Raw genomic sequence first — 27,407 nt, 5'->3', positions numbered from 1 at the left:
CTGCCGCTCGGGTCGTGGTCCATATGACAGCGCAAGCACGAAAAACGTCTGCGGGACGAGACGAGACGAGACGAGACGAGACGACTAAGGAATAAATTCGTGGTTACAAATCAAATTTGGAACTCTACATTCCTACACAACAATAGGCGGTGACGTATTTCAGAAATCACCTGCCAATTCGTACTGTTTTGTCGTTTTCAAAGTCTTCTTGGCAAACTTGGTTAGCACATTCTCCCTCAAACTGAGTTAATTACTGCATTATCGTACCATTACAGTAGTTTAAACGGTTTAAGGAAGCATCTTTGTCACAACAGAAAGGTAGTTTGAAAATTGGGCTGGCGACATAACAAAAAAAAAAAAACAGGAAGGGAGCCAACAGCACCCGGGTTTCCCAGGCGGTCACCCATCCAAGTACTAGCAGGGCCCGATGATGCTTAACTTCGGTGATCGGACGAGAACCGGTGTATTCATCATGGTATGGCCGTTGGCGCTCATCTAATGTAGGAGCACGGCAGAATTCGCGTTCGGCTTTTCTCCCAACACACAAAATGTTAGTTTTCGGCCGCATTTGACGAAAGCGCTTCCTTCCGCAACCGCCAGTTCCTCGAGGACGGCGCGGGGAGGCGCGCCCGGCGTCCCAGCAGAGTGACGGCCGAATTGGCGGGCGCACCGCCGCGTGTGTGAGACGCACTGCTGCTCGTTGCACCCCCTGTCATTCGCTGGGCGCGTTCAGCCTTCGACACTAGCGGAGGACGCATCTTGTCCCTGGTGTTCAGCGGAGGGCCTGTGCGGGGTGTGGCAGTGTCGTGCTGGAGGGCCCACTGGTAGCGATGTGGGCTTCCTCGCCTCGCCTCGCCTCGCCTCGCCGCGCCTCACACCAGGTGTCTGCGTAGTTTGCAGTGCATTCGCACCATTCCTATCCCTGTCCCTGTCCCCGTCCCGACTTGTCCCGACTTTGCTCGACTGCCGCTCGCTGCCGCTCGGGTCGTGGTCCATATGACAGCGCAAGCACGAAAAACGTCTGCGGGACGAGACGAGACGAGACGAGACGAGACGACTAAGGAATAAATTCGTGGTTACAAATCAAATTTGGAACTCTACATTCCTACACAACAATAGGCGGTGACGTATTTCAGAAATCACCTGCCGATTCGTACTGTTTTGTCGTTTTCAAAGTCTTCTTGGCAAACTTGGTTAGCACATTCTCCCTCAAACTGAGTTAATTACTGCATTTTCGTACCATTACAGTAGTTTAAAAGGCTTAAGGAAGCATCTTTGTCACAACAGAAACGTAGTTTGAAAATTGGGCTGGCAACATAACAAAAAAAAAAAAAAACGGGAAGGGAGCCAACAGCACCCGGGTTGACCCAGGCGGTCACCCATCCAAGTACTAGCCGGGCATGATGATGCTTAACTTCGGTGGTCGGACGAGAACCGGTGTATTCATCATGGTATCGCCGTTGGCGCTCATCTAATGTAGGAGCACGGCAGAATTCGCGTTCGGCTTTTCTCCCAACACACAAAATGTTAGTTTTCGGCCGCATTTGACGAAAGCGCTTCCTTCCGCAACCGCCAGTTCCTCGAGGACGGCGCTGGGAGGCGCGCCCGGCGACCCAGCAGAGTGACGGCCGAATTGGCGGGCGCACCGCCGCGTGTGTGAGACGCACTGCTGCTCGTTGCACCCCCTGTCATTCGCTGGGCGCGTTCAGCCTTCGACACTAGCGGAGGACGCATCTTGTCCCTGGTGTTCAGCGGAGGGCCTGTGCGGGGTGTGGCAGTGTCGTGCTGGAGGGCCCACTGGTAGCGATGTGGGCTTCCTCGCCTCGCCTCGCCTCGCCTCGCCGCGCCTCACACCAGGTGTCTGCGTAGTTTGCAGTGCATTCGCACCATTCCTATCCCTGTCCCTGTCCCCGTCCCGACTTGTCCCGACTTTGCTCGACTGCCGCTCGCTGCCGCTCGGGTCGTGGTCCATATGACAGCGCAAGCACGAAAAACGTCTGCGGGACGAGACGAGACGAGACGAGACGAGACGACTAAGGAATAAATTCGTGGTTACAAATCAAATTTGGAACTCTACATTCCTACACAACAATAGGCGGTGACGTATTTCAGAAATCACCTGCCAATTCGTACTGTTTTGTCGTTTTCAAAGTCTTCTTGGCAAACTTGGTTAGCACATTCTCCCTCAAACTGAGTTAATTACTGCATTATCGTACCATTACAGTAGTTTAAACGGTTTAAGGAAGCATCTTTGTCACAACAGAAAGGTAGTTTGAAAATTGGGCTGGCGACATAACAAAAAAAAAAAAACAGGAAGGGAGCCAACAGCACCCGGGTTTCCCAGGCGGTCACCCATCCAAGTACTAGCAGGGCCCGATGATGCTTAACTTCGGTGATCGGACGAGAACCGGTGTATTCATCATGGTATGGCCGTTGGCGCTCATCTAATGTAGGAGCACGGCAGAATTCGCGTTCGACTTTTCTCCCAACACACAAAATGTTAGTTTTCGGCCGCATTTGACGAAAGCGCTTCCTTCCGCAACCGCCAGTTCCTCGAGGACGGCGCGGGGAGGCGCGCCCGGCGTCCCAGCAGAGTGACGGCCGAATTGGCGGGCGCACCGCCGCGTGTGTGAGACGCACTGCTGCTCGTTGCACCCCCTGTCATTCGCTGGGCGCGTTCAGCCTTCGACACTAGCGGAGGACGCATCTTGTCCCTGGTGTTCAGCGGAGGGCCTGTGCGGGGTGTGGCAGTGTCGTGCTGGAGGGCCCACTGGTAGCGATGTGGGCTTCCTCGCCTCGCCTCGCCTCGCCTCGCCGCGCCTCACACCAGGTGTCTGCGTAGTTTGCAGTGCATTCGCACCATTCCTATCCCTGTCCCTGTCCCCGTCCCGACTTGTCCCGACTTTGCTCGACTGCCGCTCGCTGCCGCTCGGGTCGTGGTCCATATGACAGCGCAAGCACGAAAAACGTCTGCGGGACGAGACGAGACGAGACGAGACGAGACGACTAAGGAATAAATTCGTGGTTACAAATCAAATTTGGAACTCTACATTCCTACACAACAATAGGCGGTGACGTATTTCAGAAATCACCTGCCAATTCGTACTGTTTTGTCGTTTTCAAAGTCTTCTTGGCAAACTTGGTTAGCACATTCTCCCTCAAACTGAGTTAATTACTGCATTATCGTACCATTACAGTAGTTTAAACGGTTTAAGGAAGCATCTTTGTCACAACAGAAAGGTAGTTTGAAAATTGGGCTGGCGACATAACAAAAAAAAAAAAACAGGAAGGGAGCCAACAGCACCCGGGTTTCCCAGGCGGTCACCCATCCAAGTACTAGCAGGGCCCGATGATGCTTAACTTCGGTGATCGGACGAGAACCGGTGTATTCATCATGGTATGGCCGTTGGCGCTCATCTAATGTAGGAGCACGGCAGAATTCGCGTTCGGCTTTTCTCCCAACACACAAAATGTTAGTTTTCGGCCGCATTTGACGAAAGCGCTTCCTTCCGCAACCGCCAGTTCCTCGAGGACGGCGCGGGGAGGCGCGCCCGGCGTCCCAGCAGAGTGACGGCCGAATTGGCGGGCGCACCGCCGCGTGTGTGAGACGCACTGCTGCTCGTTGCACCCCCTGTCATTCGCTGGGCGCGTTCAGCCTTCGACACTAGCGGAGGACGCATCTTGTCCCTGGTGTTCAGCGGAGGGCCTGTGCGGGGTGTGGCAGTGTCGTGCTGGAGGGCCCACTGGTAGCGATGTGGGCTTCCTCGCCTCGCCTCGCCTCGCCTCGCCGCGCCTCACACCAGGTGTCTGCGTAGTTTGCAGTGCATTCGCACCATTCCTATCCCTGTCCCTGTCCCCGTCCCGACTTGTCCCGACTTTGCTCGACTGCCGCTCGCTGCCGCTCGGGTCGTGGTCCATATGACAGCGCAAGCACGAAAAACGTCTGCGGGACGAGACGAGACGAGACGAGACGAGACGACTAAGGAATAAATTCGTGGTTACAAATCAAATTTGGAACTCTACATTCCTACACAACAATAGGCGGTGACGTATTTCAGAAATCACCTGCCAATTCGTACTGTTTTGTCGTTTTCAAAGTCTTCTTGGCAAACTTGGTTAGCACATTCTCCCTCAAACTGAGTTAATTACTGCATTATCGTACCATTACAGTAGTTTAAACGGTTTAAGGAAGCATCTTTGTCACAACAGAAAGGTAGTTTGAAAATTGGGCTGGCGACATAACAAAAAAAAAAAAACAGGAAGGGAGCCAACAGCACCCGGGTTTCCCAGGCGGTCACCCATCCAAGTACTAGCAGGGCCCGATGATGCTTAACTTCGGTGATCGGACGAGAACCGGTGTATTCATCATGGTATGGCCGTTGGCGCTCATCTAATGTAGGAGCACGGCAGAATTCGCGTTCGGCTTTTCTCCCAACACACAAAATGTTAGTTTTCGGCCGCATTTGACGAAAGCGCTTCCTTCCGCAACCGCCAGTTCCTCGAGGACGGCGCGGGGAGGCGCGCCCGGCGTCCCAGCAGAGTGACGGCCGAATTGGCGGGCGCACCGCCGCGTGTGTGAGACGCACTGCTGCTCGTTGCACCCCCTGTCATTCGCTGGGCGCGTTCAGCCTTCGACACTAGCGGAGGACGCATCTTGTCCCTGGTGTTCAGCGGAGGGCCTGTGCGGGGTGTGGCAGTGTCGTGCTGGAGGGCCCACTGGTAGCGATGTGGGCTTCCTCGCCTCGCCTCGCCTCGCCTCGCCGCGCCTCACACCAGGTGTCTGCGTAGTTTGCAGTGCATTCGCACCATTCCTATCCCTGTCCCTGTCCCCGTCCCGACTTGTCCCGACTTTGCTCGACTGCCGCTCGCTGCCGCTCGGGTCGTGGTCCATATGACAGCGCAAGCACGAAAAACGTCTGCGGGACGAGACGAGACGAGACGAGACGAGACGACTAAGGAATAAATTCGTGGTTACAAATCAAATTTGGAACTCTACATTCCTACACAACAATAGGCGGTGACGTATTTCAGAAATCACCTGCCAATTCGTACTGTTTTGTCGTTTTCAAAGTCTTCTTGGCAAACTTGGTTAGCACATTCTCCCTCAAACTGAGTTAATTACTGCATTATCGTACCATTACAGTAGTTTAAACGGTTTAAGGAAGCATCTTTGTCACAACAGAAAGGTAGTTTGAAAATTGGGCTGGCGACATAACAAAAAAAAAAAAACAGGAAGGGAGCCAACAGCACCCGGGTTTCCCAGGCGGTCACCCATCCAAGTACTAGCAGGGCCCGATGATGCTTAACTTCGGTGATCGGACGAGAACCGGTGTATTCATCATGGTATGGCCGTTGGCGCTCATCTAATGTAGGAGCACGGCAGAATTCGCGTTCGGCTTTTCTCCCAACACACAAAATGTTAGTTTTCGGCCGCATTTGACGAAAGCGCTTCCTTCCGCAACCGCCAGTTCCTCGAGGACGGCGCGGGGAGGCGCGCCCGGCGTCCCAGCAGAGTGACGGCCGAATTGGCGGGCGCACCGCCGCGTGTGTGAGACGCACTGCTGCTCGTTGCACCCCCTGTCATTCGCTGGGCGCGTTCAGCCTTCGACACTAGCGGAGGACGCATCTTGTCCCTGGTGTTCAGCGGAGGGCCTGTGCGGGGTGTGGCAGTGTCGTGCTGGAGGGCCCACTGGTAGCGATGTGGGCTTCCTCGCCTCGCCTCGCCTCGCCTCGCCGCGCCTCACACCAGGTGTCTGCGTAGTTTGCAGTGCATTCGCACCATTCCTATCCCTGTCCCTGTCCCCGTCCCGACTTGTCCCGACTTTGCTCGACTGCCGCTCGCTGCCGCTCGGGTCGTGGTCCATATGACAGCGCAAGCACGAAAAACGTCTGCGGGACGAGACGAGACGAGACGAGACGAGACGACTAAGGAATAAATTCGTGGTTACAAATCAAATTTGGAACTCTACATTCCTACACAACAATAGGCGGTGACGTATTTCAGAAATCACCTGCCAATTCGTACTGTTTTGTCGTTTTCAAAGTCTTCTTGGCAAACTTGGTTAGCACATTCTCCCTCAAACTGAGTTAATTACTGCATTATCGTACCATTACAGTAGTTTAAACGGTTTAAGGAAGCATCTTTGTCACAACAGAAAGGTAGTTTGAAAATTGGGCTGGCGACATAACAAAAAAAAAAAAAACAGGAAGGGAGCCAACAGCACCCGGGTTTCCCAGGCGGTCACCCATCCAAGTACTAGCAGGGCCCGATGATGCTTAACTTCGGTGATCGGACGAGAACCGGTGTATTCATCATGGTATGGCCGTTGGCGCTCATCTAATGTAGGAGCACGGCAGAATTCGCGTTCGGCTTTTCTCCCAACACACAAAATGTTAGTTTTCGGCCGCATTTGACGAAAGCGCTTCCTTCCGCAACCGCCAGTTCCTCGAGGACGGCGCGGGGAGGCGCGCCCGGCGTCCCAGCAGAGTGACGGCCGAATTGGCGGGCGCACCGCCGCGTGTGTGAGACGCACTGCTGCTCGTTGCACCCCCTGTCATTCGCTGGGCGCGTTCAGCCTTCGACACTAGCGGAGGACGCATCTTGTCCCTGGTGTTCAGCGGAGGGCCTGTGCGGGGTGTGGCAGTGTCGTGCTGGAGGGCCCACTGGTAGCGATGTGGGCTTCCTCGCCTCGCCTCGCCTCGCCTCGCCGCGCCTCACACCAGGTGTCTGCGTAGTTTGCAGTGCATTCGCACCATTCCTATCCCTGTCCCTGTCCCCGTCCCGACTTGTCCCGACTTTGCTCGACTGCCGCTCGCTGCCGCTCGGGTCGTGGTCCATATGACAGCGCAAGCACGAAAAACGTCTGCGGGACGAGACGAGACGAGACGAGACGAGACGACTAAGGAATAAATTCGTGGTTACAAATCAAATTTGGAACTCTACATTCCTACACAACAATAGGCGGTGACGTATTTCAGAAATCACCTGCCAATTCGTACTGTTTTGTCGTTTTCAAAGTCTTCTTGGCAAACTTGGTTAGCACATTCTCCCTCAAACTGAGTTAATTACTGCATTATCGTACCATTACAGTAGTTTAAACGGTTTAAGGAAGCATCTTTGTCACAACAGAAAGGTAGTTTGAAAATTGGGCTGGCGACATAACAAAAAAAAAAAAACAGGAAGGGAGCCAACAGCACCCGGGTTTCCCAGGCGGTCACCCATCCAAGTACTAGCAGGGCCCGATGATGCTTAACTTCGGTGATCGGACGAGAACCGGTGTATTCATCATGGTATGGCCGTTGGCGCTCATCTAATGTAGGAGCACGGCAGAATTCGCGTTCGGCTTTTCTCCCAACACACAAAATGTTAGTTTTCGGCCGCATTTGACGAAAGCGCTTCCTTCCGCAACCGCCAGTTCCTCGAGGACGGCGCGGGGAGGCGCGCCCGGCGTCCCAGCAGAGTGACGGCCGAATTGGCGGGCGCACCGCCGCGTGTGTGAGACGCACTGCTGCTCGTTGCACCCCCTGTCATTCGCTGGGCGCGTTCAGCCTTCGACACTAGCGGAGGACGCATCTTGTCCCTGGTGTTCAGCGGAGGGCCTGTGCGGGGTGTGGCAGTGTCGTGCTGGAGGGCCCACTGGTAGCGATGTGGGCTTCCTCGCCTCGCCTCGCCTCGCCTCGCCGCGCCTCACACCAGGTGTCTGCGTAGTTTGCAGTGCATTCGCACCATTCCTATCCCTGTCCCTGTCCCCGTCCCGACTTGTCCCGACTTTGCTCGACTGCCGCTCGCTGCCGCTCGGGTCGTGGTCCATATGACAGCGCAAGCACGAAAAACGTCTGCGGGACGAGACGAGACGAGACGAGACGAGACGACTAAGGAATAAATTCGTGGTTACAAATCAAATTTGGAACTCTACATTCCTACACAACAATAGGCGGTGACGTATTTCAGAAATCACCTGCCAATTCGTACTGTTTTGTCGTTTTCAAAGTCTTCTTGGCAAACTTGGTTAGCACATTCTCCCTCAAACTGAGTTAATTACTGCATTATCGTACCATTACAGTAGTTTAAACGGTTTAAGGAAGCATCTTTGTCACAACAGAAAGGTAGTTTGAAAATTGGGCTGGCGACATAACAAAAAAAAAAAAAACAGGAAGGGAGCCAACAGCACCCGGGTTTCCCAGGCGGTCACCCATCCAAGTACTAGCAGGGCCCGATGATGCTTAACTTCGGTGATCGGACGAGAACCGGTGTATTCATCATGGTATGGCCGTTGGCGCTCATCTAATGTAGGAGCACGGCAGAATTCGCGTTCGGCTTTTCTCCCAACACACAAAATGTTAGTTTTCGGCCGCATTTGACGAAAGCGCTTCCTTCCGCAACCGCCAGTTCCTCGAGGACGGCGCGGGGAGGCGCGCCCGGCGTCCCAGCAGAGTGACGGCCGAATTGGCGGGCGCACCGCCGCGTGTGTGAGACGCACTGCTGCTCGTTGCACCCCCTGTCATTCGCTGGGCGCGTTCAGCCTTCGACACTAGCGGAGGACGCATCTTGTCCCTGGTGTTCAGCGGAGGGCCTGTGCGGGGTGTGGCAGTGTCGTGCTGGAGGGCCCACTGGTAGCGATGTGGGCTTCCTCGCCTCGCCTCGCCTCGCCTCGCCGCGCCTCACACCAGGTGTCTGCGTAGTTTGCAGTGCATTCGCACCATTCCTATCCCTGTCCCTGTCCCCGTCCCGACTTGTCCCGACTTTGCTCGACTGCCGCTCGCTGCCGCTCGGGTCGTGGTCCATATGACAGCGCAAGCACGAAAAACGTCTGCGGGACGAGACGAGACGAGACGAGACGAGACGACTAAGGAATAAATTCGTGGTTACAAATCAAATTTGGAACTCTACATTCCTACACAACAATAGGCGGTGACGTATTTCAGAAATCACCTGCCAATTCGTACTGTTTTGTCGTTTTCAAAGTCTTCTTGGCAAACTTGGTTAGCACATTCTCCCTCAAACTGAGTTAATTACTGCATTATCGTACCATTACAGTAGTTTAAACGGTTTAAGGAAGCATCTTTGTCACAACAGAAAGGTAGTTTGAAAATTGGGCTGGCGACATAACAAAAAAAAAAAAACAGGAAGGGAGCCAACAGCACCCGGGTTTCCCAGGCGGTCACCCATCCAAGTACTAGCAGGGCCCGATGATGCTTAACTTCGGTGATCGGACGAGAACCGGTGTATTCATCATGGTATGGCCGTTGGCGCTCATCTAATGTAGGAGCACGGCAGAATTCGCGTTCGGCTTTTCTCCCAACACACAAAATGTTAGTTTTCGGCCGCATTTGACGAAAGCGCTTCCTTCCGCAACCGCCAGTTCCTCGAGGACGGCGCGGGGAGGCGCGCCCGGCGTCCCAGCAGAGTGACGGCCGAATTGGCGGGCGCACCGCCGCGTGTGTGAGACGCACTGCTGCTCGTTGCACCCCCTGTCATTCGCTGGGCGCGTTCAGCCTTCGACACTAGCGGAGGACGCATCTTGTCCCTGGTGTTCAGCGGAGGGCCTGTGCGGGGTGTGGCAGTGTCGTGCTGGAGGGCCCACTGGTAGCGATGTGGGCTTCCTCGCCTCGCCTCGCCTCGCCTCGCCGCGCCTCACACCAGGTGTCTGCGTAGTTTGCAGTGCATTCGCACCATTCCTATCCCTGTCCCTGTCCCCGTCCCGACTTGTCCCGACTTTGCTCGACTGCCGCTCGCTGCCGCTCGGGTCGTGGTCCATATGACAGCGCAAGCACGAAAAACGTCTGCGGGACGAGACGAGACGAGACGAGACGAGACGACTAAGGAATAAATTCGTGGTTACAAATCAAATTTGGAACTCTACATTCCTACACAACAATAGGCGGTGACGTATTTCAGAAATCACCTGCCGATTCGTACTGTTTTGTCGTTTTCAAAGTCTTCTTGGCAAACTTGGTTAGCACATTCTCCCTCAAACTGAGTTAATTACTGCATTTTCGTACCATTACAGTAGTTTAAAAGGCTTAAGGAAGCATCTTTGTCACAACAGAAACGTAGTTTGAAAATTGGGCTGGCAACATAACAAAAAAAAAAAAACGGGAAGGGAGCCAACAGCACCCGGGTTGACCCAGGCGGTCACCCATCCAAGTACTAGCCGGGCATGATGATGCTTAACTTCGGTGGTCGGACGAGAACCGGTGTATTCATCATGGTATCGCCGTTGGCGCTCATCTAATGTAGGAGCACGGCAGAATTCGCGTTCGGCTTTTCTCCCAACACACAAAATGTTAGTTTTCGGCCGCATTTGACGAAAGCGCTTCCTTCCGCAACCGCCAGTTCCTCGAGGACGGCGCGGGGAGGCGCGCCCGGCGACCCAGCAGAGTGACGGCCGAATTGGCGGGCGCACCGCCGCGTGTGTGAGACGCACTGCTGCTCGTTGCACCCCCTGTCATTCGCTGGGCGCGTTCAGCCTTCGACACTAGCGGAGGACGCATCTTGTCCCTGGTGTTCAGCGGAGGGCCTGTGCGGGGTGTGGCAGTGTCGTGCTGGAGGGCCCACTGGTAGCGATGTGGGCTTCCTCGCCTCGCCTCGCCTCGCCTCGCCGCGCCTCACACCAGGTGTCTGCGTAGTTTGCAGTGCATTCGCACCATTCCTATCCCTGTCCCTGTCCCCGTCCCGACTTGTCCCGACTTTGCTCGACTGCCGCTCGCTGCCGCTCGGGTCGTGGTCCATATGACAGCGCAAGCACGAAAAACGTCTGCGGGACGAGACGAGACGAGACGAGACGAGACGACTAAGGAATAAATTCGTGGTTACAAATCAAATTTGGAACTCTACATTCCTACACAACAATAGGCGGTGACGTATTTCAGAAATCACCTGCCAATTCGTACTGTTTTGTCGTTTTCAAAGTCTTCTTGGCAAACTTGGTTAGCACATTCTCCCTCAAACTGAGTTAATTACTGCATTATCGTACCATTACAATAGTTTAAACGGTTTAAGGAAGCATCTTTGTCACAACAGAAAGGTAGTTTGAAAATTGGGCTGGCGACATAACAAAAAAAAAAAAAACAGGAAGGGAGCCAACAGCACCCGGGTTTCCCAGGCGGTCACCCATCCAAGTACTAGCAGGGCCCGATGATGCTTAACTTCGGTGATCGGACGAGAACCGGTGTATTCATCATGGTATGGCCGTTGGCGCTCATCTAATGTAGGAGCACGGCAGAATTCGCGTTCGGCTTTTCTCCCAACACACAAAATGTTAGTTTTCGGCCGCATTTGACGAAAGCGCTTCCTTCCGCAACCGCCAGTTCCTCGAGGACGGCGCGGGGAGGCGCGCCCGGCGTCCCAGCAGAGTGACGGCCGAATTGGCGGGCGCACCGCCGCGTGTGTGAGACGCACTGCTGCTCGTTGCACCCCCTGTCATTCGCTGGGCGCGTTCAGCCTTCGACACTAGCGGAGGACGCATCTTGTCCCTGGTGTTCAGCGGAGGGCCTGTGCGGGGTGTGGCAGTGTCGTGCTGGAGGGCCCACTGGTAGCGATGTGGGCTTCCTCGCCTCGCCTCGCCTCGCCTCGCCGCGCCTCACACCAGGTGTCTGCGTAGTTTGCAGTGCATTCGCACCATTCCTATCCCTGTCCCTGTCCCCGTCCCGACTAGTCCCGACTTTGCTCGACTGCCGCTCGCTGCCGCTCGGGTCGTGGTCCATATGACAGCGCAAGCACGAAAAACGTCTGCGGGACGAGACGAGACGAGACGAGACGAGACGACTAAGGAATAAATTCGTGGTTACAAATCAAATTTGGAACTCTACATTCCTACACAACAATAGGCGGTGACGTATTTCAGAAATCACCTGCCGATTCGTACTGTTTTGTCGTTTTCAAAGTCTTCTTGGTAAACTTGGTTAGCACATTCTCCCTCAAACTGAGTTAATTACTGCATTTTCGTACCATTACAGTAGTTTAAAAGGCTTAAGGAAGCATCTTTGTCACAACAGAAACGTAGTTTGAAAATTGGGCTGGCGACATAACAAAAAAAAAAAAACGGGAAGGGAGCCAACAGCACCCGGGTTGACCCAGGCGGTCACCCATCCAAGTACTAGCCGGGCATGATGATGCTTAACTTCGGTGGTCGGACGAGAACCGGTGTATTCATCATGGTATCGCCGTTGGCGCTCATCTAATGTAGGAGCACGGCAGAATTCGCGTTCGGCTTTTCTCCCAACACACAAAATGTTAGTTTTCGGCCGCATTTGACGAAAGCGCTTCCTTCCGCAACCGCCAGTTCCTCGAGGACGGCGCGGGGAGGCGCGCCCGGCGACCCAGCAGAGTGACGGCCGAATTGGCGGGCGCACCGCCGCGTGTGTGAGACGCACTGCTGCTCGTTGCACCCCCTGTCATTCGCTGGGCGCGTTCAGCCTTCGACACTAGCGGAGGACGCATCTTGTCCCTGGTGTTCAGCGGAGGGCCTGTGCGGGGTGTGGCAGTGTCGTGCTGGAGGGCCCACTGGTAGCGATGTGGGCTTCCTCGCCTCGCCTCGCCTCGCCTCGCCGCGCCTCACACCAGGTGTCTGCGTAGTTTGCAGTGCATTCGCACCATTCCTATCCCTGTCCCTGTCCCCGTCCCGACTTGTCCCGACTTTGCTCGACTGCCGCTCGCTGCCGCTCGGGTCGTGGTCCATATGACAGCGCAAGCACGAAAAACGTCTGCGGGACGAGACGAGACGAGACGAGACGAGACGACTAAGGAATAAATTCGTGGTTACAAATCAAATTTGGAACTCTACATTCCTACACAACAATAGGCGGTGACGTATTTCAGAAATCACCTGCCAATTCGTACTGTTTTGTCGTTTTCAAAGTCTTCTTGGCAAACTTGGTTAGCACATTCTCCCTCAAACTGAGTTAATTACTGCATTATCGTACCATTACAGTAGTTTAAACGGTTTAAGGAAGCATCTTTGTCACAACAGAAAGGTAGTTTGAAAATTGGGCTGGCGACATAACAAAAAAAAAAAAACAGGAAGGGAGCCAACAGCACCCGGGTTTCCCAGGCGGTCACCCATCCAAGTACTAGCAGGGCCCGATGATGCTTAACTTCGGTGATCGGACGAGAACCGGTGTATTCATCATGGTATGGCCGTTGGCGCTCATCTAATGTAGGAGCACGGCAGAATTCGCGTTCGGCTTTTCTCCCAACACACAAAATGTTAGTTTTCGGCCGCATTTGACGAAAGCGCTTCCTTCCGCAACCGCCAGTTCCTCGAGGACGGCGCGGGGAGGCGCGCCCGGCGTCCCAGCAGAGTGACGGCCGAATTGGCGGGCGCACCGCCGCGTGTGTGAGACGCACTGCTGCTCGTTGCACCCCCTGTCATTCGCTGGGCGCGTTCAGCCTTCGACACTAGCGGAGGACGCATCTTGTCCCTGGTGTTCAGCGGAGGGCCTGTGCGGGGTGTGGCAGTGTCGTGCTGGAGGGCTCACTGGTAGCGATGTGGGCTTCCACGCCTCGCCTCGCCTCGCCTCGCCTCGCCGCGCCTCACACCAGGTGTCTGCGTAGTTTGCAGTGCATTCGCACCATTCCTATCCCTGTCCCTGTCCCCGTCCCGACTTGTCCCGACTTTGCTCGACTGCCGCTCGCTGCCGCTCGGGTCGTGGTCCATATGACAGCGCAAGCACGAAAAACGTCTGCGGGACGAGACGAGACGAGACGAGACGAGACGACTAAGGAATAAATTCGTGGTTACAAATCAAATTTGGAACTCTACATTCCTACACAACAATAGGCGGTGACGTATTTCAGAAATCACCTGCCGATTCGTACTGTTTTGTCGTTTTCAAAGTCTTCTTGGCAAACTTGGTTAGCACATTCTCCCTCAAACTGAGTTAATTACTGCATTTTCGTACCATTACAGTAGTTTAAAAGGCTTAAGGAAGCATCTTTGTCCCAACAGAAACGTAGTTTGAAAATTGGGCTGGCAACATAACAAAAAAAAAAAAAACGGGAAGGGAGCCAACAGCACCCGGGTTGACCCAGGCGGTCACCCATCCAAGTACTAGCCGGGCATGATGATGCTTAACTTCGGTGGTCGGACGAGAACCGGTGTATTCATCATGGTATCGCCGTTGGCGCTCATCTAATGTAGGAGCACGGCAGAATTCGCGTTCGGCTTTTCTCCCAACACACAAAATGTTAGTTTTCGGCCGCATTTGACGAAAGCGCTTCCTTCCGCAACCGCCAGTTCCTCGAGGACGGCGCGGGGAGGCGCGCCCGGCGTCCCAGCAGAGTGACGGCCGAATTGGCGGGCGCACCGCCGCGTGTGTGAGACGCACTGCTGCTCGTTGCACCCCCTGTCATTCGCTGGGCGCGTTCAGCCTTCGACACTAGCGGAGGACGCATCTTGTCCCTGGTGTTCAGCGGAGGGCCTGTGCGGGGTGTGGCAGTGTCGTGCTGGAGGGCCCACTGGTAGCGATGTGGGCTTCCTCGCCTCGCCTCGCCTCGCCTCGCCGCGCCTCACACCAGGTGTCTGCGTAGTTTGCAGTGCATTCGCACCATTCCTATCCCTGTCCCTGTCCCCGTCCCGACTTGTCCCGACTTTGCTCGACTGCCGCTCGCTGCCGCTCGGGTCGTGGTCCATATGACAGCGCAAGCACGAAAAACGTCTGCGGGACGAGACGAGACGAGACGAGACGAGACGACTAAGGAATAAATTCGTGGTTACAAATCAAATTTGGAACTCTACATTCCTACACAACAATAGGCGGTGACGTATTTCAGAAATCACCTGCCAATTCGTACTGTTTTGTCGTTTTCAAAGTCTTCTTGGCAAACTTGGTTAGCACATTCTCCCTCAAACTGAGTTAATTACTGCATTATCGTACCATTACAGTAGTTTAAACGGTTTAAGGAAGCATCTTTGTCACAACAGAAAGGTAGTTTGAAAATTGGGCTGGCGACATAACAAAAAAAAAAAAAACAGGAAGGGAGCCAACAGCACCCGGGTTTCCCAGGCGGTCACCCATCCAAGTACTAGCAGGGCCCGATGATGCTTAACTTCGGTGATCGGACGAGAACCGGTGTATTCATCATGGTATGGCCGTTGGCGCTCATCTAATGTAGGAGCACGGCAGAATTCGCGTTCGGCTTTTCTCCCAACACACAAAATGTTAGTTTTCGGCCGCATTTGACGAAAGCGCTTCCTTCCGCAACCGCCAGTTCCTCGAGGACGGCGCGGGGAGGCGCGCCCGGCGTCCCAGCAGAGTGACGGCCGAATTGGCGGGCGCACCGCCGCGTGTGTGAGACGCACTGCTGCTCGTTGCACCCCCTGTCATTCGCTGGGCGCGTTCAGCCTTCGACACTAGCGGAGGACGCATCTTGTCCCTGGTGTTCAGCGGAGGGCCTGTGCGGGGTGTGGCAGTGTCGTGCTGGAGGGCCCACTGGTAGCGATGTGGGCTTCCACGCCTCGCCTCGCCTCGCCTCGCCCTGCCGCGCCTCACACCAGGTGTCTGCGTAGTTTGCAGTGCATTCGCACCATTCCTATCCCTGTCCCTGTCCCCGTCCCGACTTGTCCCGACTTTGCTCGACTGCCGCTCGCTGCCGCTCGGGTCGTGGTCCATATGACAGCGCAAGCACGAAAAACGTCTGCGGGACGAGACGAGACGAGACGAGACGAGACGACTAAGGACTAAATTCGTGGTTACAAATCAAATTTGGAACTCTACATTCCTACACAACAATAGGCGGTGACGTATTTCAGAAATCACCTGCCGATTCGTACTGTTTTGTCGTTTTCAAAGTCTTCTTGGCAAACTTGGTTAGCACATTCTCCCTCAAACTGAGTTAATTACTGCATTTTCGTACCATTACAGTAGTTTAAAAGGCTTAAGGAAGCATCTTTGTCCCAACAGAAACGTAGTTTGAAAATTGGGCTGGCAACATAACAAAAAAAAAAAAACGGGAAGGGAGCCAACAGCACCCGGGTTGACCCAGGCGGTCACCCATCCAAGTACTAGCCGGGCATGATGATGCTTAACTTCGGTGGTCGGACGAGAACCGGTGTATTCATCATGGTATCGCCGTTGGCGCTCATCTAATGTAGGAGCACGGCAGAATTCGCGTTCGGCTTTTCTCCCAACACACAAAATGTTAGTTTTCGGCCGCATTTGACGAAAGCGCTTCCTTCCGCAACCGCCAGTTCCTCGAGGACGGCGCGGGGAGGCGCGCCCGGCGTCCCAGCAGAGTGACGGCCGAATTGGCGGGCGCACCGCCGCGTGTGTGAGACGCACTGCTGCTCGTTGCACCCCCTGTCATTCGCTGGGCGCGTTCAGCCTTCGACACTAGCGGAGGACGCATCTTGTCCCTGGTGTTCAGCGGAGGGCCTGTGCGGGGTGTGGCAGTGTCGTGCTGGAGGGCCCACTGGTAGCGATGTGGGCTTCCTCGCCTCGCCTCGCCTCGCCTCGCCGCGCCTCACACCAGGTGTCTGCGTAGTTTGCAGTGCATTCGCACCATTCCTATCCCTGTCCCTGTCCCCGTCCCGACTTGTCCCGACTTTGCTCGACTGCCGCTCGCTGCCGCTCGGGTCGTGGTCCATATGACAGCGCAAGCACGAAAAACGTCTGCGGGACGAGACGAGACGAGACGAGACGAGACGACTAAGGAATAAATTCGTGGTTACAAATCAAATTTGGAACTCTACATTCCTACACAACAATAGGCGGTGACGTATTTCAGAAATCACCTGCCAATTCGTACTGTTTTGTCGTTTTCAAAGTCTTCTTGGCAAACTTGGTTAGCACATTCTCCCTCAAACTGAGTTAATTACTGCATTATCGTACCATTACAGTAGTTTAAACGGTTTAAGGAAGCATCTTTGTCACAACAGAAAGGTAGTTTGAAAATTGGGCTGGCGACATAACAAAAAAAAAAAAACAGGAAGGGAGCCAACAGCACCCGGGTTTCCCAGGCGGTCACCCATCCAAGTACTAGCAGGGCCCGATGATGCTTAACTTCGGTGATCGGACGAGAACCGGTGTATTCATCATGGTATGGCCGTTGGCGCTCATCTAATGTAGGAGCACGGCAGAATTCGCGTTCGGCTTTTCTCCCAACACACAAAATGTTAGTTTTCGGCCGCATTTGACGAAAGCGCTTCCTTCCGCAACCGCCAGTTCCTCGAGGACGGCGCGGGGAGGCGCGCCCGGCGTCCCAGCAGAGTGACGGCCGAATTGGCGGGCGCACCGCCGCGTGTGTGAGACGCACTGCTGCTCGTTGCACCCCCTGTCATTCGCTGGGCGCGTTCAGCCTTCGACACTAGCGGAGGACGCATCTTGTCCCTGGTGTTCAGCGGAGGGCCTGTGCGGGGTGTGGCAGTGTCGTGCTGGAGGGCCCACTGGTAGCGATGTGGGCTTCCTCGCCTCGCCTCGCCTCGCCTCGCCGCGCCTCACACCAGGTGTCTGCGTAGTTTGCAGTGCATTCGCACCATTCCTATCCCTGTCCCTGTCCCCGTCCCGACTTGTCCCGACTTTGCTCGACTGCCGCTCGCTGCCGCTCGGGTCGTGGTCCATATGACAGCGCAAGCACGAAAAACGTCTGCGGGACGAGACGAGACGAGACGAGACGAGACGACTAAGGAATAAATTCGTGGTTACAAATCAAATTTGGAACTCTACATTCCTACACAACAATAGGCGGTGACGTATTTCAGAAATCACCTGCCGATTCGTACTGTTTTGTCGTTTTCAAAGTCTTCTTGGCAAACTTGGTTAGCACATTCTCCCTCAAACTGAGTTAATTACTGCATTTTCGTACCATTACAGTAGTTTAAAAGGCTTAAGGAAGCATCTTTGTCACAACAGAAACGTAGTTTGAAAATTGGGCTGGCAACAGAACAAAAAAAAAAAAACGGGAAGGGAGCCAACAGCACCCGGGTTGACCCAGGCGGTCACCCATCCAAGTACTAGCCGGGCATGATGATGCTTAACTTCGGTGGTCGGACGAGAACCGGTGTATTCATCATGGTATGGCCGTTGGCGCTCATCTAATGTAGGAGCACGGCAGAATTCGCGTTCGGCTTTTCTCCCAACACACAAAATGTTAGTTTTCGGCCGCATTTGACGAAAGCGCTTCCTTCCGCAACCGCCAGTTCCTCGAGGACGGCGCGGGGAGGCGCGCCCGGCGTCCCAGCAGAGTGACGGCCGAATTGGCGGGCGCACCGCCGCGTGTGTGAGACGCACTGCTGCTCGTTGCACCCCCTGTCATTCGCTGGGCGCGTTCAGCCTTCGACACTAGCGGAGGACGCATCTTGTCCCTGGTGTTCAGCGGAGGGCCTGTGCGGGGTGTGGCAGTGTCGTGCTGGAGGGCCCACTGGTAGCGATGTGGGCTTCCTCGCCTCGCCTCGCCTCGCCTCGCCGCGCCTCACACCAGGTGTCTGCGTAGTTTGCAGTGCATTCGCACCATTCCTATCCCTGTCCCTGTCCCCGTCCCGACTTGTCCCGACTTTGCTCGACTGCCGCTCGCTGCCGCTCGGGTCGTGGTCCATATGACAGCGCAAGCACGAAAAACGTCTGCGGGACGAGACGAGACGAGACGAGACGAGACGACTAAGGAATAAATTCGTGGTTACAAATCAAATTTGGAACTCTACATTCCTACACAACAATAGGCGGTGACGTATTTCAGAAATCACCTGCCGATTCGTACTGTTTTGTCGTTTTCAAAGTCTTCTTGGCAAACTTGGTTAGCACATTCTCCCTCAAACTGAGTTAATTACTGCATTTTCGTACCATTACAGTAGTTTAAAAGGCTTAAGGAAGCATCTTTGTCACAACAGAAACGTAGTTTGAAAATTGGGCTGGCAACATAACAAAAAAAAAAAAACGGGAAGGGAGCCAACAGCACCCGGGTTGACCCAGGCGGTCACCCATCCAAGTACTAGCCGGGCATGATGATGCTTAACTTCGGTGGTCGGACGAGAACCGGTGTATTCATCATGGTATCGCCGTTGGCGCTCATCTAATGTAGGAGCACGGCAGAATTCGCGTTCGGCTTTTCTCCCAACACACAAAATGTTAGTTTTCGGCCGCATTTGACGAAAGCGCTTCCTTCCGCAACCGCCAGTTCCTCGAGGACGGCGCGGGGAGGCGCGCCCGGCGTCCCAGCAGAGTGACGGCCGAATTGGCGGGCGCACCGCCGCGTGTGTGAGACGCACTGCTGCTCGTTGCACCCCCTGTCATTCGCTGGGCGCGTTCAGCCTTCGACACTAGCGGAGGACGCATCTTGTCCCTGGTGTTCAGCGGAGGGCCTGTGCGGGGTGTGGCAGTGTCGTGCTGGAGGGCCCACTGGTAGCGATGTGGGCTTCCTCGCCTCGCCTCGCCTCGCCTCGCCGCGCCTCACACCAGGTGTCTGCGTAGTTTGCAGTGCATTCGCACCATTCCTATCCCTGTCCCTGTCCCCGTCCCGACTTGTCCCGACTTTGCTCGACTGCCGCTCGCTGCCGCTCGGGTCGTGGTCCATATGACAGCGCAAGCACGAAAAACGTCTGCGGGACGAGACGAGACGAGACGAGACGAGACGACTAAGGAATAAATTCGTGGTTACAAATCAAATATGGAACTCTACATTCCTACACAACAATAGGCGGTGACGTATTTCAGAAATCACCTGCCAATTCGTACTGTTTTGTCGTTTTCAAAGTCTTCTTGGCAAACTTGGTTAGCACATTCTCCCTCAAACTGAGTTAATTACTGCATTATCGTACCATTACAGTAGTTTAAACGGTTTAAGGAAGCATCTTTGTCACAACAGAAAGGTAGTTTGAAAATTGGGCTGGCGACATAACAAAAAAAAAAAACAGGAAGGGAGCCAACAGCACCCGGGTTTCCCAGGCGGTCACCCATCCAAGTACTAGCAGGGCCCGATGATGCTTAACTTCGGTGATCGGACGAGAACCGGTGTATTCATCATGGTATGGCCGTTGGCGCTCATCTAATGTAGGAGCACGGCAGAATTCGCGTTCGGCTTTTCTCCCAACACACAAAATGTTAGTTTTCGGCCGCATTTGACGAAAGCGCTTCCTTCCGCAACCGCCAGTTCCTCGAGGACGGCGCGGGGAGGCGCGCCCGGCGTCCCAGCAGAGTGACGGCCGAATTAGCGGGCGCACCGCCGCGTGTGTGAGACGCACTGCTGCTCGTTGCACCCCCTGTCATTCGCTGGGCGCGTTCAGCCTTCGACACTAGCGGAGGACGCATCTTGTCCCTGGTGTTCAGCGGAGGGCCTGTGCGGGGTGTGGCAGTGTCGTGCTGGAGGGCCCACTGGTAGCGATGTGGGCTTCCTCGCCTCGCCTCGCCTCGCCTCGCCGCGCCTCACACCAGGTGTCTGCGTAGTTTGCAGTGCATTCGCACCATTCCTATCCCTGTCCCTGTCCCCGTCCCGACTTGTCCCGACTTTGCTCGACTGCCGCTCGCTGCCGCTCGGGTCGTGGTCCATATGACAGCGCAAGCACGAAAAACGTCTGCGGGACGAGACGAGACGAGACGAGACGAGACGACTAAGGAATAAATTCGTGGTTACAAATCAAATTTGGAACTCTACATTCCTACACAACAATAGGCGGTGACGTATTTCAGAAATCACCTGCCAATTCGTACTGTTTTGTCGTTTTCAAAGTCTTCTTGGCAAACTTGGTTAGCACATTCTCCCTCAAACTGAGTTAATTACTGCATTATCGTACCATTACAGTAGTTTAAACGGTTTAAGGAAGCATCTTTGTCACAACAGAAAGGTAGTTTGAAAATTGGGCTGGCGACATAACAAAAAAAAAAAAACAGGAAGGGAGCCAACAGCACCCGGGTTTCCCAGGCGGTCACCCATCCAAGTACTAGCAGGGCCCGATGATGCTTAACTTCGGTGATCGGACGAGAACCGGTGTATTCATCATGGTATGGCCGTTGGCGCTCATCTAATGTAGGAGCACGGCAGAATTCGCGTTCGGCTTTTCTCCCAACACACAAAATGTTAGTTTTCGGCCGCATTTGACGAAAGCGCTTCCTTCCGCAACCGCCAGTTCCTCGAGGACGGCGCGGGGAGGCGCGCCCGGCGTCCCAGCAGAGTGACGGCCGAATTGGCGGGCGCACCGCCGCGTGTGTGAGACGCACTGCTGCTCGTTGCACCCCCTGTCATTCGCTGGGCGCGTTCAGCCTTCGACACTAGCGGAGGACGCATCTTGTCCCTGGTGTTCAGCGGAGGGCCTGTGCGGGGTGTGGCAGTGTCGTGCTGGAGGGCCCACTGGTAGCGATGTGGGCTTCCTCGCCTCGCCTCGCCTCGCCTCGCCGCGCCTCACACCAGGTGTCTGCGTAGTTTGCAGTGCATTCGCACCATTCCTATCCCTGTCCCTGTCCCCGTCCCGACTTGTCCCGACTTTGCTCGACTGCCGCTCGCTGCCGCTCGGGTCGTGGTCCATATGACAGCGCAAGCACGAAAAACGTCTGCGGGACGAGACGAGACGAGACGAGACGAGACGACTAAGGAATAAATTCGTGGTTACAAATCAAATTTGGAACTCTACATTCCTACACAACAATAGGCGGTGACGTATTTCAGAAATCACCTGCCAATTCGTACTGTTTTGTCGTTTTCAAAGTCTTCTTGGCAAACTTGGTTAGCACATTCTCCCTCAAACTGAGTTAATTACTGCATTATCGTACCATTACAGTAGTTTAAACGGTTTAAGGAAGCATCTTTGTCACAACAGAAAGGTAGTTTGAAAATTGGGCTGGCGACATAACAAAAAAAAAAAAACAGGAAGGGAGCCAACAGCACCCGGGTTTCCCAGGCGGTCACCCATCCAAGTACTAGCAGGGCCCGATGATGCTTAACTTCGGTGATCGGACGAGAACCGGTGTATTCATCATGGTATGGCCGTTGGCGCTCATCTAATGTAGGAGCACGGCAGAATTCGCGTTCGGCTTTTCTCCCAACACACAAAATGTTAGTTTTCGGCCGCATTTGACGAAAGCGCTTCCTTCCGCAACCGCCAGTTCCTCGAGGACGGCGCGGGGAGGCGCGCCCGGCGTCCCAGCAGAGTGACGGCCGAATTGGCGGGCGCACCGCCGCGTGTGTGAGACGCACTGCTGCTCGTTGCACCCCCTGTCATTCGCTGGGCGCGTTCAGCCTTCGACACTAGCGGAGGACGCATCTTGTCCCTGGTGTTCAGCGGAGGGCCTGTGCGGGGTGTGGCAGTGTCGTGCTGGAGGGCCCACTGGTAGCGATGTGGGCTTCCTCGCCTCGCCTCGCCTCGCCTCGCCGCGCCTCACACCAGGTGTCTGCGTAGTTTGCAGTGCATTCGCACCATTCCTATCCCTGTCCCTGTCCCCGTCCCGACTTGTCCCGACTTTGCTCGACTGCCGCTCGCTGCCGCTCGGGTCGTGGTCCATATGACAGCGCAAGCACGAAAAACGTCTGCGGGACGAGACGAGACGAGACGAGACGAGACGACTAAGGAATAAATTCGTGGTTACAAATCAAATTTGGAACTCTACATTCCTACACAACAATAGGCGGTGACGTATTTCAGAAATCACCTGCCGATTCGTACTGTTTTGTCGTTTTCAAAGTCTTCTTGGCAAACTTGGTTAGCACATTCTCCCTCAAACTGAGTTAATTACTGCATTTTCGTACCATTACAGTAGTTTAAAAGGCTTAAGGAAGCATCTTTGTCACAACAGAAACGTAGTTTGAAAATTGGGCTGGCAACATAACAAAAAAAAAAAAACGGGAAGGGAGCCAACAGCACCCGGGTTGACCCAGGCGGTCACCCATCCAAGTACTAGCCGGGCATGATGATGCTTAACTTCGGTGGTCGGACGAGAACCGGTGTATTCATCATGGTATCGCCGTTGGCGCTCATCTAATGTAGGAGCACGGCAGAATTCGCGTTCGGCTTTTCTCCCAACACACAAAATGTTAGTTTTCGGCCGCATTTGACGAAAGCGCTTCCTTCCGCAACCGCCAGTTCCTCGAGGACGGCGCGGGGAGGCGCGCCCTGCGTCCCAGCAGAGTGACGGCCGAATTGGCGGGCGCACCGCCGCGTGTGTGAGACGCACTGCTGCTCGTTGCACCCCCTGTCATTCGCTGGGCGCGTTCAGCCTTCGACACTAGCGGAGGACGCATCTTGTCCCTGGTGTTCAGCGGAGGGCCTGTGCGGGGTGTGGCAGTGTCGTGCTGGAGGGCCCACTGGTAGCGATGTGGGCTTCCTCGCCTCGCCTCGCCTCGCCTCGCCGCGCCTCACACCAGGTGTCTGCGTAGTTTGCAGTGCATTCGCACCATTCCTATCCCTGTCCCTGTCCCCGTCCCGACTTGTCCCGACTTTGCTCGACTGCCGCTCGCTGCCGCTCGGGTCGTGGTCCATATGACAGCGCAAGCACGAAAAACGTCTGCGGGACGAGACGAGACGAGACGAGACGAGACGACTAAGGAATAAATTCGTGGTTACAAATCAAATTTGGAACTCTACATTCCTACACAACAATAGGCGGTGACGTATTTCAGAAATCACCTGCCAATTCGTACTGTTTTGTCGTTTTCAAAGTCTTCTTGGCAAACTTGGTTAGCACATTCTCCCTCAAACTGAGTTAATTACTGCATTATCGTACCATTACAGTAGTTTAAACGGTTTAAGGAAGCATCTTTGTCACAACAGAAAGGTAGTTTGAAAATTGGGCTGGCGACATAACAAAAAAAAAAAAAAACAGGAAGGGAGCCAACAGCACCCGGGTTTCCCAGGCGGTCACCCATCCAAGTACTAGCAGGGCCCGATGATGCTTAACTTCGGTGATCGGACGAGAACCGGTGTATTCATCATGGTATGGCCGTTGGCGCTCATCTAATGTAGGAGCACGGCAGAATTCGCGTTCGGCTTTTCTCCCAACACACAAAATGTTAGTTTTCGGCCGCATTTGACGAAAGCGCTTCCTTCCGCAACCGCCAGTTCCTCGAGGACGGCGCGGGGAGGCGCGCCCGGCGTCCCAGCAGAGTGACGGCCGAATTGGCGGGCGCACCGCCGCGTGTGTGAGACGCACTGCTGCTCGTTGCACCCCCTGTCATTCGCTGGGCGCGTTCAGCCTTCGACACTAGCGGAGGACGCATCTTGTCCCTGGTGTTCAGCGGAGGGCCTGTGCGGGGTGTGGCAGTGTCGTGCTGGAGGGCCCACTGGTAGCGATGTGGGCTTCCTCGCCTCGCCTCGCCTCGCCTCGCCGCGCCTCACACCAGGTGTCTGCGTAGTTTGCAGTGCATTCGCACCATTCCTATCCCTGTCCCTGTCCCCGTCCCGACTTGTCCCGACTTTGCTCGACTGCCGCTCGCTGCCGCTCGGGTCGTGGTCCATATGACAGCGCAAGCACGAAAAACGTCTGCGGGACGAGACGAGACGAGACGAGACGAGACGACTAAGGAATAAATTCGTGGTTACAAATCAAATTTGGAACTCTACATTCCTACACAACAATAGGCGGTGACGTATTTCAGAAATCACCTGCCAATTCGTACTGTTTTGTCGTTTTCAAAGTCTTCTTGGCAAACTTGGTTAGCACATTCTCCCTCAAACTGAGTTAATTACTGCATTATCGTACCATTACAGTAGTTTAAACGGTTTAAGGAAGCATCTTTGTCACAACAGAAAGGTAGTTTGAAAATTGGGCTGGCGACATAACAAAAAAAAAAACAGGAAGGGAGCCAACAGCACCCGGGTTTCCCAGGCGGTCACCCATCCAAGTACTAGCAGGGCCCGATGATGCTTAACTTCGGTGATCGGACGAGAACCGGTGTATTCATCATGGTATGGCCGTTGGCGCTCATCTAATGTAGGAGCACGGCAGAATTCGCGTTCGGCTTTTCTCCCAACACACAAAATGTTAGTTTTCGGCCGCATTTGACGAAAGCGCTTCCTTCCGCAACCGCCAGTTCCTCGAGGACGGCGCGGGGAGGCGCGCCCGGCGTCCCAGCAGAGTGACGGCCGAATTGGCGGGCGCACCGCCGCGTGTGTGAGACGCACTGCTGCTCGTTGCACCCCCTGTCATTCGCTGGGCGCGTTCAGCCTTCGACACTAGCGGAGGACGCATCTTGTCCCTGGTGTTCAGCGGAGGGCCTGTGCGGGGTGTGGCAGTGTCGTGCTGGAGGGCCCACTGGTAGCGATGTGGGCTTCCTCGCCTCGCCTCGCCTCGCCTCGCCGCGCCTCACACCAGGTGTCTGCGTAGTTTGCAGTGCATTCGCACCATTCCTATCCCTGTCCCTGTCCCCGTCCCGACTTGTCCCGACTTTGCTCGACTGCCGCTCGCTGCCGCTCGGGTCGTGGTCCATATGACAGCGCAAGCACGAAAAACGTCTGCGGGACGAGACGAGACGAGACGAGACGAGACGACTAAGGAATAAATTCGTGGTTACAAATCAAATTTGGAACTCTACATTCCTACACAACAATAGGCGGTGACGTATTTCAGAAATCACCTGCCAATTCGTACTGTTTTGTCGTTTTCAAAGTCTTCTTGGCAAACTTGGTTAGCACATTCTCCCTCAAACTGAGTTAATTACTGCATTATCGTACCATTACAGTAGTTTAAACGGTTTAAGGAAGCATCTTTGTCACAACAGAAAGGTAGTTTGAAAATTGGGCTGGCGACATAACAAAAAAAAAAAAAACAGGAAGGGAGCCAACAGCACCCGGGTTTCCCAGGCGGTCACCCATCCAAGTACTAGCAGGGCCCGATGATGCTTAACTTCGGTGATCGGACGAGAACCGGTGTATTCATCATGGTATGGCCGTTGGCGCTCATCTAATGTAGGAGCACGGCAGAATTCGCGTTCGGCTTTTCTCCCAACACACAAAATGTTAGTTTTCGGCCGCATTTGACGAAAGCGCTTCCTTCCGCAACCGCCAGTTCCTCGAGGACGGCGCGGGGAGGCGCGCCCGGCGTCCCAGCAGAGTGACGGCCGAATTGGCGGGCGCACCGCCGCGTGTGTGAGACGCACTGCTGCTCGTTGCACCCCCTGTCATTCGCTGGGCGCGTTCAGCCTTCGACACTAGCGGAGGACGCATCTTGTCCCTGGTGTTCAGCGGAGGGCCTGTGCGGGGTGTGGCAGTGTCGTGCTGGAGGGCCCACTGGTAGCGATGTGGGCTTCCTCGCCTCGCCTCGCCTCGCCTCGCCGCGCCTCACACCAGGTGTCTGCGTAGTTTGCAGTGCATTCGCACCATTCCTATCCCTGTCCCTGTCCCCGTCCCGACTTGTCCCGACTTTGCTCGACTGCCGCTCGCTGCCGCTCGGGTCGTGGTCCATATGACAGCGCAAGCACGAAAAACGTCTGCGGGACGAGACGAGACGAGACGAGACGAGACGACTAAGGAATAAATTCGTGGTTACAAATCAAATTTGGAACTCTACATTCCTACACAACAATAGGCGGTGACGTATTTCAGAAATCACCTGCCGATTCGTACTGTTTTGTCGTTTTCAAAGTCTTCTTGGCAAACTTGGTTAGCACATTCTCCCTCAAACTGAGTTAATTACTGCATTTTCGTACCATTACAGTAGTTTAAAAGGCTTAAGGAAGCATCTTTGTCACAACAGAAACGTAGTTTGAAAATTGGGCTGGCAACATAACAAAAAAAAAAAAACGGGAAGGGAGCCAACAGCACCCGGGTTGACCCAGGCGGTCACCCATCCAAGTACTAGCCGGGCATGATGATGCTTAACTTCGGTGGTCGGACGAGAACCGGTGTATTCATCATGGTATCGCCGTTGGCGCTCATCTAATGTAGGAGCACGGCAGAATTCGCGTTCGGCTTTTCTCCCAACACACAAAATGTTAGTTTTCGGCCGCATTTGACGAAAGCGCTTCCTTCCGCAACCGCCAGTTCCTCGAGGACGGCGCGGGGAGGCGCGCCCTGCGTCCCAGCAGAGTGACGGCCGAATTGGCGGGCGCACCGCCGCGTGTGTGAGACGCACTGCTGCTCGTTGCACCCCCTGTCATTCGCTGGGCGCGTTCAGCCTTCGACACTAGCGGAGGACGCATCTTGTCCCTGGTGTTCAGCGGAGGGCCTGTGCGGGGTGTGGCAGTGTCGTGCTGGAGGGCCCACTGGTAGCGATGTGGGCTTCCTCGCCTCGCCTCGCCTCGCCTCGCCGCGCCTCACACCAGGTGTCTGCGTAGTTTGCAGTGCATTCGCACCATTCCTATCCCTGTCCCTGTCCCCGTCCCGACTTGTCCCGACTTTGCTCGACTGCCGCTCGCTGCCGCTCGGGTCGTGGTCCATATGACAGCGCAAGCACGAAAAACGTCTGCGGGACGAGACGAGACGAGACGAGACGAGACGACTAAGGAATAAATTCGTGGTTACAAATCAAATTTGGAACTCTACATTCCTACA

General features: G+C 54.8%; 19 non-coding genes and 9 pseudogenes across 19 annotated transcripts; all 28 read right to left on the bottom strand.

The window, feature by feature from the left end:
* Nucleotides 1–370: 370 nt before the first annotated feature.
* Nucleotides 371–489, bottom strand: LOC126140300 (5S ribosomal RNA). Its single transcript, XR_007528871.1, has one exon. It is a non-coding gene; the product is annotated as a 5S ribosomal RNA (ribosomal RNA).
* An 856-nt stretch (nt 490–1,345) lies between these two features.
* LOC126140246 (5S ribosomal RNA) lies at nt 1,346–1,465 on the bottom strand (annotated as a pseudogene).
* Nucleotides 1,466–2,319: 854 nt separating this feature from the next.
* LOC126140299 (5S ribosomal RNA) lies at nt 2,320–2,438 on the bottom strand. The gene has a single exon (XR_007528870.1). It is a non-coding gene; the product is annotated as a 5S ribosomal RNA (ribosomal RNA).
* Nucleotides 2,439–3,292: 854 nt separating this feature from the next.
* On the bottom strand, nt 3,293–3,411 carry LOC126140298 (5S ribosomal RNA). The gene has a single exon (XR_007528869.1). It is a non-coding gene; the product is annotated as a 5S ribosomal RNA (ribosomal RNA).
* Nucleotides 3,412–4,265: 854 nt separating this feature from the next.
* LOC126140297 (5S ribosomal RNA) lies at nt 4,266–4,384 on the bottom strand. Its single transcript, XR_007528868.1, has one exon. It is a non-coding gene; the product is annotated as a 5S ribosomal RNA (ribosomal RNA).
* Nucleotides 4,385–5,238: 854 nt separating this feature from the next.
* On the bottom strand, nt 5,239–5,357 carry LOC126140296 (5S ribosomal RNA). The gene has a single exon (XR_007528867.1). It is a non-coding gene; the product is annotated as a 5S ribosomal RNA (ribosomal RNA).
* Nucleotides 5,358–6,212: 855 nt separating this feature from the next.
* On the bottom strand, nt 6,213–6,331 carry LOC126140293 (5S ribosomal RNA). Its single transcript, XR_007528865.1, has one exon. It is a non-coding gene; the product is annotated as a 5S ribosomal RNA (ribosomal RNA).
* An 854-nt stretch (nt 6,332–7,185) lies between these two features.
* On the bottom strand, nt 7,186–7,304 carry LOC126140292 (5S ribosomal RNA). Its single transcript, XR_007528864.1, has one exon. It is a non-coding gene; the product is annotated as a 5S ribosomal RNA (ribosomal RNA).
* Nucleotides 7,305–8,159: 855 nt separating this feature from the next.
* On the bottom strand, nt 8,160–8,278 carry LOC126140291 (5S ribosomal RNA). The gene has a single exon (XR_007528863.1). It is a non-coding gene; the product is annotated as a 5S ribosomal RNA (ribosomal RNA).
* An 854-nt stretch (nt 8,279–9,132) lies between these two features.
* On the bottom strand, nt 9,133–9,251 carry LOC126140290 (5S ribosomal RNA). Its single transcript, XR_007528862.1, has one exon. It is a non-coding gene; the product is annotated as a 5S ribosomal RNA (ribosomal RNA).
* Nucleotides 9,252–10,105: 854 nt separating this feature from the next.
* LOC126140245 (5S ribosomal RNA) lies at nt 10,106–10,225 on the bottom strand (annotated as a pseudogene).
* An 855-nt stretch (nt 10,226–11,080) lies between these two features.
* LOC126140289 (5S ribosomal RNA) lies at nt 11,081–11,199 on the bottom strand. Its single transcript, XR_007528861.1, has one exon. It is a non-coding gene; the product is annotated as a 5S ribosomal RNA (ribosomal RNA).
* Nucleotides 11,200–12,053: 854 nt separating this feature from the next.
* Nucleotides 12,054–12,173, bottom strand: LOC126140244 (5S ribosomal RNA; annotated as a pseudogene).
* An 854-nt stretch (nt 12,174–13,027) lies between these two features.
* LOC126140288 (5S ribosomal RNA) lies at nt 13,028–13,146 on the bottom strand. Its single transcript, XR_007528860.1, has one exon. It is a non-coding gene; the product is annotated as a 5S ribosomal RNA (ribosomal RNA).
* Nucleotides 13,147–14,006: 860 nt separating this feature from the next.
* On the bottom strand, nt 14,007–14,126 carry LOC126140243 (5S ribosomal RNA; annotated as a pseudogene).
* Nucleotides 14,127–14,981: 855 nt separating this feature from the next.
* Nucleotides 14,982–15,100, bottom strand: LOC126140287 (5S ribosomal RNA). Its single transcript, XR_007528859.1, has one exon. It is a non-coding gene; the product is annotated as a 5S ribosomal RNA (ribosomal RNA).
* Nucleotides 15,101–15,959: 859 nt separating this feature from the next.
* LOC126140242 (5S ribosomal RNA) lies at nt 15,960–16,079 on the bottom strand (annotated as a pseudogene).
* Nucleotides 16,080–16,933: 854 nt separating this feature from the next.
* LOC126140286 (5S ribosomal RNA) lies at nt 16,934–17,052 on the bottom strand. Its single transcript, XR_007528858.1, has one exon. It is a non-coding gene; the product is annotated as a 5S ribosomal RNA (ribosomal RNA).
* Nucleotides 17,053–17,906: 854 nt separating this feature from the next.
* Nucleotides 17,907–18,026, bottom strand: LOC126140215 (5S ribosomal RNA; annotated as a pseudogene).
* Nucleotides 18,027–18,880: 854 nt separating this feature from the next.
* Nucleotides 18,881–19,000, bottom strand: LOC126140241 (5S ribosomal RNA; annotated as a pseudogene).
* An 853-nt stretch (nt 19,001–19,853) lies between these two features.
* Nucleotides 19,854–19,972, bottom strand: LOC126140285 (5S ribosomal RNA). The gene has a single exon (XR_007528857.1). It is a non-coding gene; the product is annotated as a 5S ribosomal RNA (ribosomal RNA).
* An 854-nt stretch (nt 19,973–20,826) lies between these two features.
* On the bottom strand, nt 20,827–20,945 carry LOC126140283 (5S ribosomal RNA). The gene has a single exon (XR_007528856.1). It is a non-coding gene; the product is annotated as a 5S ribosomal RNA (ribosomal RNA).
* An 854-nt stretch (nt 20,946–21,799) lies between these two features.
* Nucleotides 21,800–21,918, bottom strand: LOC126140281 (5S ribosomal RNA). The gene has a single exon (XR_007528854.1). It is a non-coding gene; the product is annotated as a 5S ribosomal RNA (ribosomal RNA).
* An 854-nt stretch (nt 21,919–22,772) lies between these two features.
* On the bottom strand, nt 22,773–22,892 carry LOC126140238 (5S ribosomal RNA; annotated as a pseudogene).
* An 856-nt stretch (nt 22,893–23,748) lies between these two features.
* Nucleotides 23,749–23,867, bottom strand: LOC126140280 (5S ribosomal RNA). The gene has a single exon (XR_007528853.1). It is a non-coding gene; the product is annotated as a 5S ribosomal RNA (ribosomal RNA).
* An 852-nt stretch (nt 23,868–24,719) lies between these two features.
* On the bottom strand, nt 24,720–24,838 carry LOC126140279 (5S ribosomal RNA). Its single transcript, XR_007528852.1, has one exon. It is a non-coding gene; the product is annotated as a 5S ribosomal RNA (ribosomal RNA).
* Nucleotides 24,839–25,693: 855 nt separating this feature from the next.
* Nucleotides 25,694–25,812, bottom strand: LOC126140278 (5S ribosomal RNA). The gene has a single exon (XR_007528851.1). It is a non-coding gene; the product is annotated as a 5S ribosomal RNA (ribosomal RNA).
* Nucleotides 25,813–26,666: 854 nt separating this feature from the next.
* LOC126140236 (5S ribosomal RNA) lies at nt 26,667–26,786 on the bottom strand (annotated as a pseudogene).
* Between the last annotated feature and the right edge of the window lie 621 nt (nt 26,787–27,407).

This window comes from Schistocerca cancellata, unplaced genomic scaffold, assembly GCF_023864275.1.
Source record: "Schistocerca cancellata isolate TAMUIC-IGC-003103 unplaced genomic scaffold, iqSchCanc2.1 HiC_scaffold_704, whole genome shotgun sequence".
Classification (NCBI taxonomy): domain Eukaryota; kingdom Metazoa; phylum Arthropoda; class Insecta; order Orthoptera; family Acrididae; genus Schistocerca; species Schistocerca cancellata.
Note: the sequence above shows the minus strand (reverse complement) of the source record. Positions and strands in the feature narration are given on the sequence as shown.